Genomic DNA, 14,800 nt, shown 5'->3' with positions numbered 1-14,800 from the left:
CCAGGTTAACCGCGGCTTCAGGAAAGTAGATGGGAGGCAAACGCCAGCCTCTGGGTGGCCCATTAACAACGCCGGCTGGCTTCCCACGGCTTTGGGGAGGTTGGTAAACGACTGTTTGTTCGGTAGATGGAATCTACCGAACTGCTGTGCAGAAAGGGAGAAATAAATCCTTCTGCACAGTGAAATTAACCCTTTAGCTGCCGGTCCATAATCTAAAGGCAGCAGGCGGGCAACCAGGCTCCTCCAGTTCACAGTGGCGAGGTTGTTTTCGCCACAGGATCGACAGCAACCCCGACTGGGTACCTCCGTTGAAGGATGCTCCTCGCGCTTCCTGAGGGCTCCAAGCACTCTAGCAGACACCACAACCACCGAACCGGAGAAGCATACGAATGCGCTCAAACATATGAATGCTGTAAACCGCTTAACAGGAAAAGCATACAATCAGCTTACACTCCTGGCAATCAGCATACAATCCAATTCCCCCAATAACGAGACGACACTTCGTTTTGAGGTCAAGCAGAACTGACTACTGGCACATACAGCCTCTTTTATTCACAATCCACAAACATAGTACTGCCCACAGGGTTTTGAAATACAACCAATCAATCCGTACAATACACACAGACACTCCCACACAACATGCCTGTGATATGATTACTGAACACAATGGGTAATATAATTATCCCAGGCAGAGAAATACAGTTTTTACAAAATATTAATAACTTCCAAAATATACATGCCATTCACATACATTTTCAGAATCAGCATGCTTGAAATATACACATACTCAAAAATCAGGGCAATCGGTTCAGGGATTAAAAAGTTAAGGGAAAGTCCTAGGACCCACCGCAAGCACATTTTCATTCCCAAAACAGTTCCAGAGAATCAGGCTGTGAGGTCGGTCTATTTCCCATGTTAAAGTCAGTTCAAACAGACGAACGACAACCATTCGAATTGTCGAATGCATTGAAGTCTGGAGAAGGTAAAACTTCTGCTGAATTAAAGATGGCCGCCACCACATGTTCCTTAGCGTGAACAGCGGCCCCCCAGCGGTCGGCAATTTACCTACAGCAGGCTGCCAGCCTGGGAGGTAAATTGCCTGCACACTTCACTTCTGGGTAGTCCGCCTGTGTGGTACTTGGTTCAGTAAACCCCATTTATTGAACCAAGTGGGAGAAAGCCAGGAACACAGTATATTAACAGTCTGGGGACACTGGGGACAAAGTCTTAACCCCTTAAGGACCAAGCTTCTGGAATAAAAGGGAATCATGACATGTCACACATGTCATGTGTCCTTAAGGGGTTAAAGGAGCATTGTCCCACAAGTCACAGTATTTCCCCAGATGGTTCTTAAAGGGCCAGCAGCAGCATAATAAAATACAATATGCCCAAATCTCCCAGAGGCCATAGTCAGCAGGCAGGAGGCGTGCAAACAGGTTTCTCCAATGCCCAGTGGCAAGGTTGGTTTCGCCACAGTGTGCCTCTGTATTACACACTGTCTCTGTATTACACACTATGTATCTCTGTATTACATACTGTGTGTCTCTGTAATACATACTGTGTGTCTCTGTAATACATACTGTGTGTCTCTGTATTACACACTGTGTGTCTCTGTATTACACACTGTGTAGTGGAGAGCTGATTTCCCACAGCTTAACTCCACTGGTATATTAGAATAATTCAGGAACAAGTATTAAACCCAATAGGTAACCAGCACAATCAGCAAGGCAATCCAATAATATCCCATCACCTTTCCCAATCACTGGACGACACACAGTATCAGGAGTAGAACTGAAGTTTAATGACACAATTCCTGCTTTTATGTGATTCTCCCATGCAAGGGAGGTATCCACCATAATTACTACTTTAACCAATCATATAGACGTTACCTCCCACACATCTCCTCCCCTTAGCTTAACAGTTAATATAATTATAATGTACATACTTTTCCCCAATTCTCAGATGCAGATGTACATACTTTTCCCCAAATATGGTAGGTACACCTTTAAATGTGGCACCCCCTGGTAGCCCTGATCTGGGTGAGAAAAATATTCAAAAATCACCCAGATCAGACCAGGGGTTCGGGAGTTATGAGGAAGCAAAGATTTGACCAACCGCACGGGCAAAGTAGCTGAAAAAAGTTCCATGAGTTTTGGCCTTGCGGTCGGTCTCTGTTCGTGCATCAAAAGTCACGAAAGTCTATGCCATCTATGGTTGAGTTCGCATTCAGAGGAATCCTAGTTTGTGGGATTCATCCTACCGAACGAAGGGCCGTTCGTGTGTTTCAATCGGCACTTTCTGAAGTCCTGGAGGTCTTAGCGGTGTTCGGTTAGTCGAGTGTCCGATTTGAGTTCCAGACACTCGACGACCAAACACCGCTGTTCGTGAGTTTAAGATGGCCGCTGCCACGTGTTCGGCTGCCAAAATGGCTGCCACCCAGGGAGTACAGCAGAGCGTTGGTGGGTTTTAACAAGGGGAATGGAACGAGCATACAGGGAGGTAAATTACAGTCACACTTCACACCAGGGTGGTCCAGTTGTTCGGATGGTGAATACAGCAGTTCACATGCAGTACATCTTTTTACCGAACAAAGTATGGCAACATATGTTTGTATGCAAATCTGTATAATCCAGGCACAGGAAAAACTCTCAGGTTCCAACCATAATATTACCAAGGAAATATATTGGACAGCCAAAGGGGTCATGGTACAACACTGTCTCTGTATCACAATAACTGGGTGTCTCTGTATCACACACTCTGCATTCCACACACTGGGGGTGTCCCCGCATTCCACACACTGGGGGTGTCCCCGCATTACACACTCTGGGGGTGTCCCCGCATTACACACTCTGGGGGTGTCCCCGCATTACACACTCTGGGGGTGTCCCCGCATTACACACTCTGGGGGTGTCCCCGCATTACACACTCTGGGGGTGTCCCCGCATTACACACTCTGGGGGTGTCCCCGCATTACACACTCTGGGGGTGTCCCCGCATTACACACTCTGGGGGTGTCCCCGCATTACACACTCTGGGGGGGGTGTCCCTGCATTACACACTCTGGGGGGGGTGTCCCTGCATTACACACTCTGGGGGGGGTGTCCCTGCATTACACACTCTGGGGGGGGTGTCTCTGTATTACACTCTGGGGGTGTCTCTGTATTACACACTGTCTCTGTATTACACACTGGGGGTGTCTCTGTATTACACACTGGGGGTGTCTCTGTATTACACACTGGGGGTGTCTCTGTATTACACTCTGGGGGTGTCTCTGTATTACACTCTGGGGGTGTCTCTGTATTACACACTCTGGGGGTGTCTCTGTATTACACACTCTGGGGGTGTCTCTGTATTACACACTCTGGGGGGGTGTCTCTGTATTACACACTCTGGGGGGGTGTCTCTGTATTACACTCTGGGGGGGTGTCTCTGTATTACACTCTGGGGGGGTGTCTCTGTATTACACTCTGGGGGGGTGTCTCTGTATTACACACTCTGGGGGGGTGTCTCTGTATTACACACTCTGGGGGGGTGTCTCTGTATTACACTCTGGGGTGTCTCTGTATTACACACTGTCTCTGTATTACACTCTGGGGGTGTCTCTGTATTACACACTGGGGGTGTCTCTGTATTACACACTGGGGGTGTCTCTGTATTACACTCTGGGGGTGTCCCTGCATTACACACTCTGGGGGTGTCCCTGCATTACACACTCTGGGGGTGTCCCTGCATTACACACTCTGGGGGTGTCCCTGCATTACACACTCTGGGGGTGTCCCTGCATTACACACTCTGGGGGTGTCCCTGCATTACACACTCTGGGGGTGTCCCTGCATTACACACTCTGGGGGTGTCCCTGCATTACACACTCTGGGGGTGTCCCTGCATTACACACTCTGGGGGGGTGTCTCTGTATTACACTCTGGGGGGGTGTCTCTGTATTACACTCTGGGGGGGGTGTCTCTGTATTACACTCTGGGGGGGTGTCTCTGTATTACACACTGTCTCTGTATTACACTCTGGGGGTGTCTCTGTATTACACTCTGGGGGGGTGTCTCTGTATTACACACTGTCTCTGTATTACACACTGGGGGTGTCTCTGTATTACACACTGTCTCTGTATTACACACTGGGGGTGTCTCTGTATTACACACTGGGGGTGTCTCTGTATTACACACTGGGGGTGTCTCTGTATTACACTCTGGGGGTGTCTCTGTATTACACACTGTCTCTGTATTACACACTGTGTGTCTCTGTATTACACTCTGGGGGTGTCTCTGTATTACACTCTGGGGGTGTCTCTGTATTACACACTCGGGGGGTGTCTCTGTATTACACACTCGGGGGGTGTCTCTGTATTACACACTCGGGGGGTGTCTCTGTATTACACACTCGGGGGGTGTCTCTGTATTACACTCTGGGGGTGTCTCTGTATTACACTCTGGGGGTGTCTCTGTATTACACTCTGGGGGTGTCTCTGTATTACACTCTGGGGGTGTCTCTGTATTACACACTGGGGGTGTCTCTGTATTACACACTGGGGGTGTCTCTGTATTACACTCTGGGGGTGTCTCTGTATTACACTCTGGGGGTGTCTCTGTATTACACTCTGGGGGTGTCTCTGTATTACACACTGTGTGTCTCTGTATTACACTCTGGGGGTGTCTCTGTATTACACTCTGGGGGTGTCTCTGTATTACACTCTGGGGGTGTCTCTGTATTACACTCGGGGGGTGTCTCTGTATTACACACTCGGGGGGTGTCTCTGTATTACACACTCGGGGGGTGTCTCTGTATTACACACTCGGGGGGTGTCTCTGTATTACACACTCGGGGGGTGTCTCTGTATTACACACTCGGGGGGTGTCTCTGTATTACACACTCGGGGGGTGTCTCTGTATTACACTCTGGGGGTGTCTCTGTATTACACACTGGGGGTGTCTCTGTATTACACACTGGGGGTGTCTCTGTATTACACACTGGGGGTGTCTCTGTATTACACACTGGGGGTGTCTCTGTATTACACACTGGGGGTGTCTCTGTATTACACTCTGGGGGTGTCTCTGTATTACACTCTGGGGGTGTCTCTGTATTACACTCTGGGGGTGTCTCTGTATTACACTCTGGGGGTGTCTCTGTATTACACACTGTCTCTGTATTACACACTGGGGGTGTCTCTGTATTACACACTGTCTCTGTATTACACTCTGGGGGTGTCTCTGTATTACACTCTGGGGGTGTCTCTGTATTACACACTGGGGGTGTCTCTGTATTACACACTGTCTCTGTATTACACACTGGGGGTGTCTCTGTATTACACACTGTCTCTGTATTACACTCTGGGGGTGTCTCTGTATTACACTCTGGGGGTGTCTCTGTATTACACACTGGGGGTGTCTCTGTATTACACACTGTCTCTGTATTACACTCTGGGGGTGTCTCTGTATTACACTCTGGGGGTGTCTCTGTATTACACTCTGGGGGTGTCTCTGTATTACACTCTGGGGGTGTCTCTGTATTACACACTGTCTCTGTATTACACTCTGGGGGTGTCTCTGTATTACACTCTGGGGGTGTCTCTGTATTACACTCTGGGGGGGTGTCTCTGTATTACACACTCTGGGGGGGTGTCTCTGTATTACACACTGTCTCTGTATTACACTCTGGGGGTGTCTCTGTATTACACACTCTGGGGGGGTGTCTCTGTATTACACACTGTCTCTGTATTACACTCTGGGGGTGTCTCTGTATTACACACTGGGGGTGTCTCTGTATTACACACTGTCTCTGTATTACACACTGGGGGTGTCTCTGTATTACACTCTGGGGGTGTCTCTGTATTACACTCTGGGGGTGTACTTACCTCTCTCTCTCCCCCAGATAGAATGACTTCCTATGGAGCGCTAAGTACTAGAGACTCTGCGCCCCAGGTCTCCTCCTCTCCGGTTGATGTCGCCAGTTGCGGAGCCCAGCGTCCCCCGCCGCCATGTTGCTGTAGCCTATCCCTGTGATGCTGACTATGGGAATCTCTCTCTTTATTTGGGCCCCTGTGTTGGCATTGGTGCATTCTGTCTCTAATCTGTAGCACTCTAATTCCAGGGCTCCGCCCATTGGCTGAGTAAGAGGAGCTGTGATTGGTTAATAATCTCATCCTTCTACCAGTCATGGAAAGGCCATCTCAGTGATAGACAGTCAGAGACAGACAGCCCCTCTGAGAGACAGCCAGAGACAGCCCCTCTGAGAGAGACAGCCCCTCTGAGAGAGACAGCCAGAGACAGACCCTCTGTGAGAGACAGCCCCTCTGAGAGAGACAGCCAGAGACAGCCCATCTGAGAGAGACAGCCAGAGACAGCCCCTCTGAGAGAGACAGCCAGAGACAGCCCCTCTGAGAGACAGCCAGAGACAGCCCCTCTGAGAGACAGCCAGAGACAGCCCCTATGAGAGAGACAGCCAGAGACAGCCCCTCTGAGAGAGACAGCCAGAGACAGCCCCTCTGAGAGACAGCCAGAGACAGCCTCTCTAAAAGAGACAGCCAGAGACAGCCCCTCTAAAAGAGACAGCCCCTCTAAAAGAGACAGCCCCTCTGAGAGAGACAGCCAGAGACAGCCCCTCTGAGAGAGACAGCCAGAGACAGCCCCTCTGAGAGAGACAGCCAGAGACAGCCCCTCTGAGAGAGACAGCCAGAGACAGCCCCTCTGAGAGAGACAGCCAGAGACAGCCCCTCTGAGAGAGACAGCCAGAGACAGCCCCTCTGAGAGAGACAGCTAGAGACAGCCCATCTGAGAGAGACAGCCAGAGACATCCCATCTGGGAGAGACAGCCAGAGACATCCCATCTGAGAGAGACAGCCAGAGACATCCCATCTGAGAGAGACAGCCAGAGACATCCCATCTGAGAGAGACAGCCAGAGACATCCCATCTGAGAGAGACAGCCAGAGACAGCCCATCTGAGAGACAGCCAGAGACAGCCCATCTGAGAGACAGCCAGAGACAGCCCATCTGAGAGACAGCCAGAGACAGCCCCTCTGAGAGACAGCCAGAGACAGCCCCTCTGAGAGACAGCCAGAGACAGCCCCTCTGAGAGACAGCCAGAGACAGCCCCTCTGAGAGAGACAGCCCCTCTGAGAGAGACAGCCCCTCTGAGAGAGACAGCCCCTCTGAGAGAGACAGCCCCTCTGAGAGAGACAGCCAGAGACAGCCCCTCTGAGAGAGACAGCCCCTCTGAGAGAGACAGCCAGAGACAGACCCTCTGAGAGACAGACAGACCCTCTGAGAGACAGACAGAGACAGACCCTCTGAGAGACAGACAGAGACAGACCCTCTGAGAGACAGACAGAGACAGACCCTCTGAGAGACAGACAGAGACAGACCCTCTGAGAGACAGACAGAGACAGACCCTCTGAGAGAGACAGACAGAGACAGACCCTCTGAGAGAGACAGCCAGAGACAGACCCTCTGAGAGACAGCCAGAGACAGACCCTCTGAGAGACAGCCAGAGACAGACCCTCTGAGAGACAGCCAGAGACAGACCCTCTGAGAGACAGCCAGAGACAGACCCTCTGAGAGACAGCCAGAGACAGACCCTCTGAGACAGTAAGGGACAAACTTCCCCAGAGACAGACCCTCTGAGACAGTAAGGGACAAACTTCCTCAGAGACAGACCTTCCGAGAGACATATCCTCCCCCAAGTTAGACAGCTCCCCCCCAAGTAACTGCCATAGACAGACTTTCTGAGAGAAAGTTAGAGACAGACCCTCTTAAACACTGATCCTTTGAGAGACTGCAAGGGACAGACTTTCTGAGAGCCGAAACTGACCACTAGGATAGGCAGCCCAATTGAGAGACAACCAGAGACAGCGAGTGACAGCCATTGACAGACCCCCTGAGTGACAGCCAGTCACAGACATGAGAAACACACAGACCTTCTGAGTGAAGAAAGAGGCAGATGCTCTAAGAGAAAGCTAGAGACAAACTTTTCTGAGTGAGTGCCATCAATATACTCTCTGACAGCCAACTAGTAATAGATATGCTGATTGACAGCCATAGACAGGCACCATGAAAACCAAACTCATGAGAGACAGCAATAGGTAGACATCCTGAGAGACAGACTCACTGAACATCCAGAAACAGACCCCCCGAGATACCTTGCAAGAAAGACCCCTCAGAGACTGCAAACAACAGAACTCCTTAGATACTGCAAAAGACAGACAACCTGTCAGATAGCATCAGACATTCTCCGTGAGAGACAGCTTTATACTAAAGGGATGAAGAGGCAATGTGACAAGTAACTAGTTAACAATATGAGGAGACATACAGTAAAAGTAACCGCTAGAGACTGCCTCTCAGACAGACAGTCACACAAAGAATTAGAGAGTGTAAAGCCATCCTTGGGTGGTAAGTTGGTATCCAAAAAGACAATCTGGGCAAACACCCAGTTATTAGAGGTCTGACGAGGGGGGCAAGGTTGACCCATCCAAATTATGGAGACTGTAGGGAGAACACTGCAAAACCACCAGAGGTCCAGCGAATGATAGATTTTATAGAGACAGCTGGTGAGAATCGGAGATGAGCCAACTATCAAGAGACACTCAGACTATCAGTATCTGTTCTGGATGAGCGGAACATCTCACCAGAAAACGTTTTCTGCCGTAGAAGGCCACCCATGGAAGAGACCTCCTCGGCGAAGGACATTCTCTTTTCAGTAAGTTTTGTCATTACCCTTTCTTTCTCTTGGATATGACAGATAGATACAACAGCAATAGGAAGAGACTGTGGTATGCTGGATAGAGCATTACTGTGACAATGGCTCTCTGCAGGCATCAATGTGTTGGGGAAGCCAACTGGAGACAGAATGTATGGTGACTTTGACTAGGAGGAGAAACGTGTTGGAATTGCTTCTTACAGGACAAATGCGTCGGGGCATACTGTACCAGGAAAATGTGTCTGGTTTGGATTATTCTTGTAATGTGCTGGGGCTTATTGGAGAAATGTGTCAGGACAGTTTGTTATACGAGAAATGCGTCCGGGCTTATTGGCGAAACCTGTCAGGACTGCTGGTTCTAGGAACATGTTAGACCGGATTCAGGCGGGAATTTCAGGGCTTACTGGTATACCAGAAATATGTTGGAATTGATTGTTGAAAAAACATGTTGGAGCTAATTTGTATGGAAGAAACATGTCGGGACTAATTGCTATTGGCTGATATTGGAGATATAAGAATGGGGTGTCGGGGATGGTTTATTTGAGTGTAAATAATGTAAAGAACCTCCTGTGTTGGTCTCCCAGAAGCGGCATCCGCCAGGCCATTTGTTCCTCCAACCGGTATGCGTCACCAGGAAGACGCTGCTGCCGTTGATACTGGACTTCCTCCAGGGCATCGTACCATAGTTCTTTCCAGGCGATATCTCTCCATTCCAATTCACTCTCTTCCTCAGGTGTGTGTGTTTCCCAGGGGTCCACGAACCCCATTTTCACAAATCTTTCTGTAGACAGGGACGCTGTATGAACACTAGCGTCGCCCTCAATTTGTAAATCCACGAACGGTGTCTCTGAGCTGCTTTACCTCCCACTAGGACGTCATCCCACCGCTGCCACCAATTTAACGGATCGACGGGCACCCAGACTGGGTACCTCCGTTGAAGGATGCTCCTAGTGTGATCCTGCGTGTGAGGGAGCAGTGATCTTCAAGCGGCTCCTCGTGGTGATGCCGGAAGCCGGAATGATGTTGTGGCGAAACCAACCTCGCCACTGTGAACTGAAGAAGCCTGGTTGCTAGCCTCCTACCCTGCAAATATGGCCCTGCAGGCTAAACCTTTTATTTTCCCTGCAGAAAGGCTTATTTGTGCCTTTCTGCCGGGGTGTTCGGTAGATTTTATCTACCGAACAAACTACGGAGTGCCCGACCACCTAGGAGCTGGAGTGTGCCGCCAATTGACCTCCCTGAAGCTGCAGTTAACCGCAGCTTAATTGACGAACGCTGGGTGGCCTTTGTTCGTCAAACGAACACGTGGCGGCGGCCATCTTGAACTCCCGAACAGCGGTGTTCTGCCGTCGAGTGTCTGGAACTAAAATCAGACACTCGACTAGGCAAACACCGCTGAGACCTCCAGACTTCCATGGGTTCGTGCCGAAACTACCGAACGGGCCGCCGGTCGGTAGAAACACTCATACGAACGAGGGGATTACAATGAAGGCAATCAGCTATTGCATTCGGTACTTTCAGCCGGTTATACCCATGAACAGAGACCGACCGCAAGGCCAATCCTTATGGAACTATTTTCGTCTACTGTTGCCTGTACGGTCGATAATATCTTTCAAGCTCTATAACTCCCGAACCCATGGTCCGATCTGGGTGATCTTTGAGTATGTTACTCACCCAGATCAGGGCTATCAGGGGGTCCCCTATTTAGGAGTGTATTCTAGGTATTTGGGGTGCATCCAGAAAGTGGGGAAGTAATGTACATGATTAAGGGGATTATGTGTCATTCTGAGGGGAGGAGATGTGTGGGAGGTAATTCATGTGTGATTGGTGCATCGGGTAATGACTGTAAATCCCTCCCTTGCATGGGAGAATCCTTTATAAGCCAGTTGTGTTAATAAACGTGAGTTCCTGCTTAACCCTCAAAGTGAAGTGTCGTCTCATTCTTGGGGGGGGTTTGATTGGATGCCGATTGCCAGAAGTGTAAGCTGTTCAAATGGCTTTTCCTGTTCGGCTGCTTCCAGTGTTCGCGTGTCTCTTGTTCGGGAGTTGGTGAATTCGTGCAGTTTGCAGTTCGGGAGATTGGTGATTGCAGTAGCTGCTTGTCTATCTGGAAGGGGATTATTGCCTAAACGGTTTTTATCCACTTGTGAGCGAAACGGTCCGTTACAGATGTCATATTCCGGTTCCTGGCATCGTTAAACAGTGCGATGGAGCAGATGGGAGCCGCTTGAAGATCACTGCTTCCACGCATGCTGCCCCAGCCGACCACAGCGACTGCCTGCAGGGCGGCTGCCTGCACGCTGCCCCGGGCAGCCGCCTCCACGATCTCCAGGGAGGCTGCATGCACGCTCCCTGAGCCAGCCGCCCGCCCACACTCCACTGTTCATCTGAACATTTGACTTGTGCACTCTACTACTTGGAAGAGCCCTTGACAAGCGGCCTGCAGCTTGTCCTTTTTTGTGGGTTTGAGTGCTAGCACCTTTTGCCCCATTTCTAGGATCAAATCTTTGGCTCCCCTATTGTACAACCGTTTCTGGCACTTTTGTGCTGCCCAAAGGTTCTCCCAAACGGACTACGTGAGAGTCTGCAGAGTTTGTTTTCCAGGACATGTGTTTTCGGCTGTACGAACGGCGGCCACTCAGAGAGAGCACTTAAGTTTGTGGTTGTTTTGAAGTTAACAAGCCAGGGATGTGGTTTGTGTTCGGTATTTAACGATATCGAACCAAAGGAAAACAACTTGGTCTTGGGAAAACTAAAGAAGATTTTAATATAGTTTGTCACAAATATTCTCTGTATGAGCCTTAGGAGAAATTCATCTTTGAAGGTAAAAGTATGGTGAGTTTTTAAGATGATACTTGAAAGGTAAATAGTGAAATGTGTTAGGGCTACTACTTGGTGGTAACCACTTGATGAGTTGGGTCTAAAGCTTGGACTGGAGATACATTTGGATTAATAGGATAGGGAAGTGAATGAAGTGCAATTTGTTTTTAACCGAATATTTTTTATTTATTTTTTTAAATCTCTCCGGGGACTTGGACCTGTAGAGACACAATACGGGGACACCGTGATTTACTCCTTAGACATACAGGAGAAATATGTTGGTTCTCAGACTAATGGGTTTGTAAATACTGTGGAAGATGCATTGTCATAAAATCTCAAGGCCACTTATTATGGAACAAAATACGTAAAAAACTTAGAAACCGGGTTAAACGAACACTCAGACTTAGAAAACGAATTAAAGGAACACTGCAGGAACCTTATGGTGTTAGAAGTGTCTTGGCACCCCTCTTTCTAAAGAGAGGAACCGTTTAGTAACCATGTGACTTCTTAGCTGAGGTCTTTCAGTTGCTACTTCCACCTCCACTACAATGGCCCGGGAAACGGAAGACCCCATGCAATGCGGGGCCTAGTTCATTGGTTGAATGTGATCATGTAATAAGGTGTGTCCCCCCCCCCTTATTAGTATTTAGGGCCCCCACCCACCGCTCAGGGTTGCCGGCCGGGGGGGGAGGACAATAGGTCCCCCCCTTCATTTTACTTTAGGGCCCCCACCCGCTGGGGGGGGCTTTTTTTTTTTTTTAAATACAGTGAGCAGCCACAGGCTGCTCACTGTTTACTAGACATGCCCCTACTCGCGGTATAGCGAGTAGGGGCAAAATGTACTAATACTAAGTCATTTTTAGTTAGTATTAGTAAATTTGTCTGAAAGACCAATTTAGATCTTTCAGCCTTTTGGTAGATAACTCCTTAATACCGTGGGAATTAGGGCGTTCTCTATTAAGCGGCTGCAAGAGAAGTCCCGAAGTGCCGAAATTCCGAAGTTGCCGAATTGCGAAAATTCTGAATTTCGGAATGCCGAACCAAAAATTTTCCCCATGCACATGCCTAATCACTTGTTTGGTAGATATGCCACCAAATAATCACATGCGTATATTTTTCCTGCATGTTTTCTTTGGTAACATATTAGAAAAAAAGACTTTCTTATTTGTCAGCTGATCATTCCCTCAGCCATTTGCTGTGTCTAGCCTTTTTTGAAAAAATATCATCACAGGTCCTTTGGCCACCTGTGAAAATATCATCACAAGTCCTTTTGCCCGCCATGAAAATACCATCAGAAGTCCTTTGAGCTGTGAAAAACAGAAACCTAGAATGTGACGGCAGATAAGAACCATTCGGCCCATCTAGTCTGCCCAGTTTTCTAAATACTTTCATTAGTCCCTGGCCTTATCTTATAGTTAGGATAGCCTTATGCCTATCCCACGCATGCTTAAACTCCTTTACTGTGTTACCCTCTACCACTTCAGCTGGAAGGCTATTCCATGCATCCACTACCCTCTCAGTAAAGTAATACTTCCTGATATTATTTTTAAACCTTTGTCCCTCTAATTTAAGACTATGTCCTCTTGTTGTGGTCGTTTTTCTTCTTTTAAATATAGTCTCCTCCTTTACTGTGTTGATTCCCTTTATGTATTTAAATGTTTCTATCATATCCCCCTGTCTTGTATTTTCTTCCAAACAGTAAAATATAAAGGTGGTGAAAATGTCACCACAAGTCTCATTACAGGCTGTAGCGAAAGCCGCTTCGCCACTGTGTTTTGGAGGGGGCTGCTTGCCCGCCTCTTACCCTGTGACTACGGTCCCTGGGCGATTTGGCCCTTTATGCACGGTATTTGGGCATACTTTGGGTTATTGGGCTGCCCCAGGATTATGGGCCCTCTCATCAGCCCATACGAAACTTAAACCCCATGGCGTTTGAACTGTGTTTGTGGCATCTGAGCGCTGTTTGGATATGTTTAGCGCTTAGATCCAAGCCATCTGGGGATGGGTTGAATGTGGGGGTTCTGTTTAGTATAACAGGAGTCTGTGTTTGTCCCTGGATATAATTAAATCAGCTTCTCCATTGTCTCCAGGATAGAGGATTCTGGGGAACTAGTTTGAGCTTCTAAAAACCATGCTACCAGAAGGTCAAATGCACATTTGTACTAACTTTTGAACCCCTGGTCCAATTCGTATGATTTTTGAGTATGTTGTTCCCCTGAATGGATTGATTGTGAATATGTATTTTTATGCGAATGTGATGTATATTTTGGGAGTTATGAATGTTGTGTAAAAACTGTATTTTCCCTACCTATGCGGTGCTTATGGTGTCTGGTGGAGTGCTTGGAGTCCTCTGGAAGCGCTAGGAGCATCTTTCAACGGAGGTACCCAGTCGGGGTGCCAGTGGATCCGTTACACAGGCGTTTTGGCCAGCCATGAAAATATCATCTTAAATCCTTTGAGCTGTGAAAATATTATCACAAGTTTAATCTAAGGCAAAGACAAAAACTTTTTTTTTCAAATGTAAACATTTTTACAGTAAGAGCAATAAGGAAATGGAATTCTCTGCCTGGAGAGGTGGTTTTATCAGAGTCCATACAGATGTTTAAACCGCAATTGGATAATTACTTCCAAAAACATAACATACAGGGATATCATTTCTAATTAGTGGGGTAATAGCTGCTTGATCCAAGGAGACATCTGACTGCTATTTTGGGGTCAAGAAGGATTTTTTTCCCCAATTTGTTGCAAAATTGGAAGCGCTTCAGACTGGGTTTTTTTTGCCTTCTTTTGGATCAACAGCAAAAGCACATGTGAGGAAGGCGGAACTTGATGGACGCAAGTCTCTTTTCAGTTATGTAACCATGTAACTATGTAACTATGTAACCATGTAACCATGTAACTATGTAACTATGTAACTATGTAACTATGTAACTATGTAACCATGTAACTATGTAACTATGTAACTATGTAACTATGTAATGTAACTATGTAACCATGTAACTATGTAACTATGTAACTATGTAACTATGTAACTATGTAACCATGTAACTATGTAACTATGTAACTATGTAACTATGTAACTATGTAACTATGTAATGTAACTATGTAACCATGTAACTATGTAACCATGTAACTATGTAACTATGTAACTATGTAACTATGTAACCATGTAACTATGTAACTATGTAACTATGTAACTATGTAACTATGTAATGTAACTATGTAACCATGTAACTATGTAACTATGTAACTATGTAACTATGTAATGTAACTATGTAA

At 47.6% G+C, this 14,800-nt stretch overlaps 1 protein-coding gene across 2 annotated transcripts in view; it reads left to right on the top strand.

The window, feature by feature from the left end:
• Positions 1-8,067: 8,067 nt before the first annotated feature.
• GBA2 (glucosylceramidase beta 2) overlaps positions 8,068-14,800 on the top strand; it is a 210,243-nt gene continuing 203,510 nt past the window's right edge. For both annotated transcript variants that reach the window (XM_063453518.1, XM_063453519.1), the window contains exon 1: positions 8,068-8,701. The gene's annotated coding sequence lies outside the window, so the exon portion shown is untranslated. The remainder of the gene's footprint in view (positions 8,702-14,800) is intronic.

The sequence above is a fragment of the Pelobates fuscus genome, chromosome 5, assembly GCF_036172605.1.
Source record: "Pelobates fuscus isolate aPelFus1 chromosome 5, aPelFus1.pri, whole genome shotgun sequence".
NCBI lineage: Eukaryota > Metazoa > Chordata > Amphibia > Anura > Pelobatidae > Pelobates > Pelobates fuscus.
This window is presented reverse-complemented; position numbering and strand designations above follow the sequence as displayed.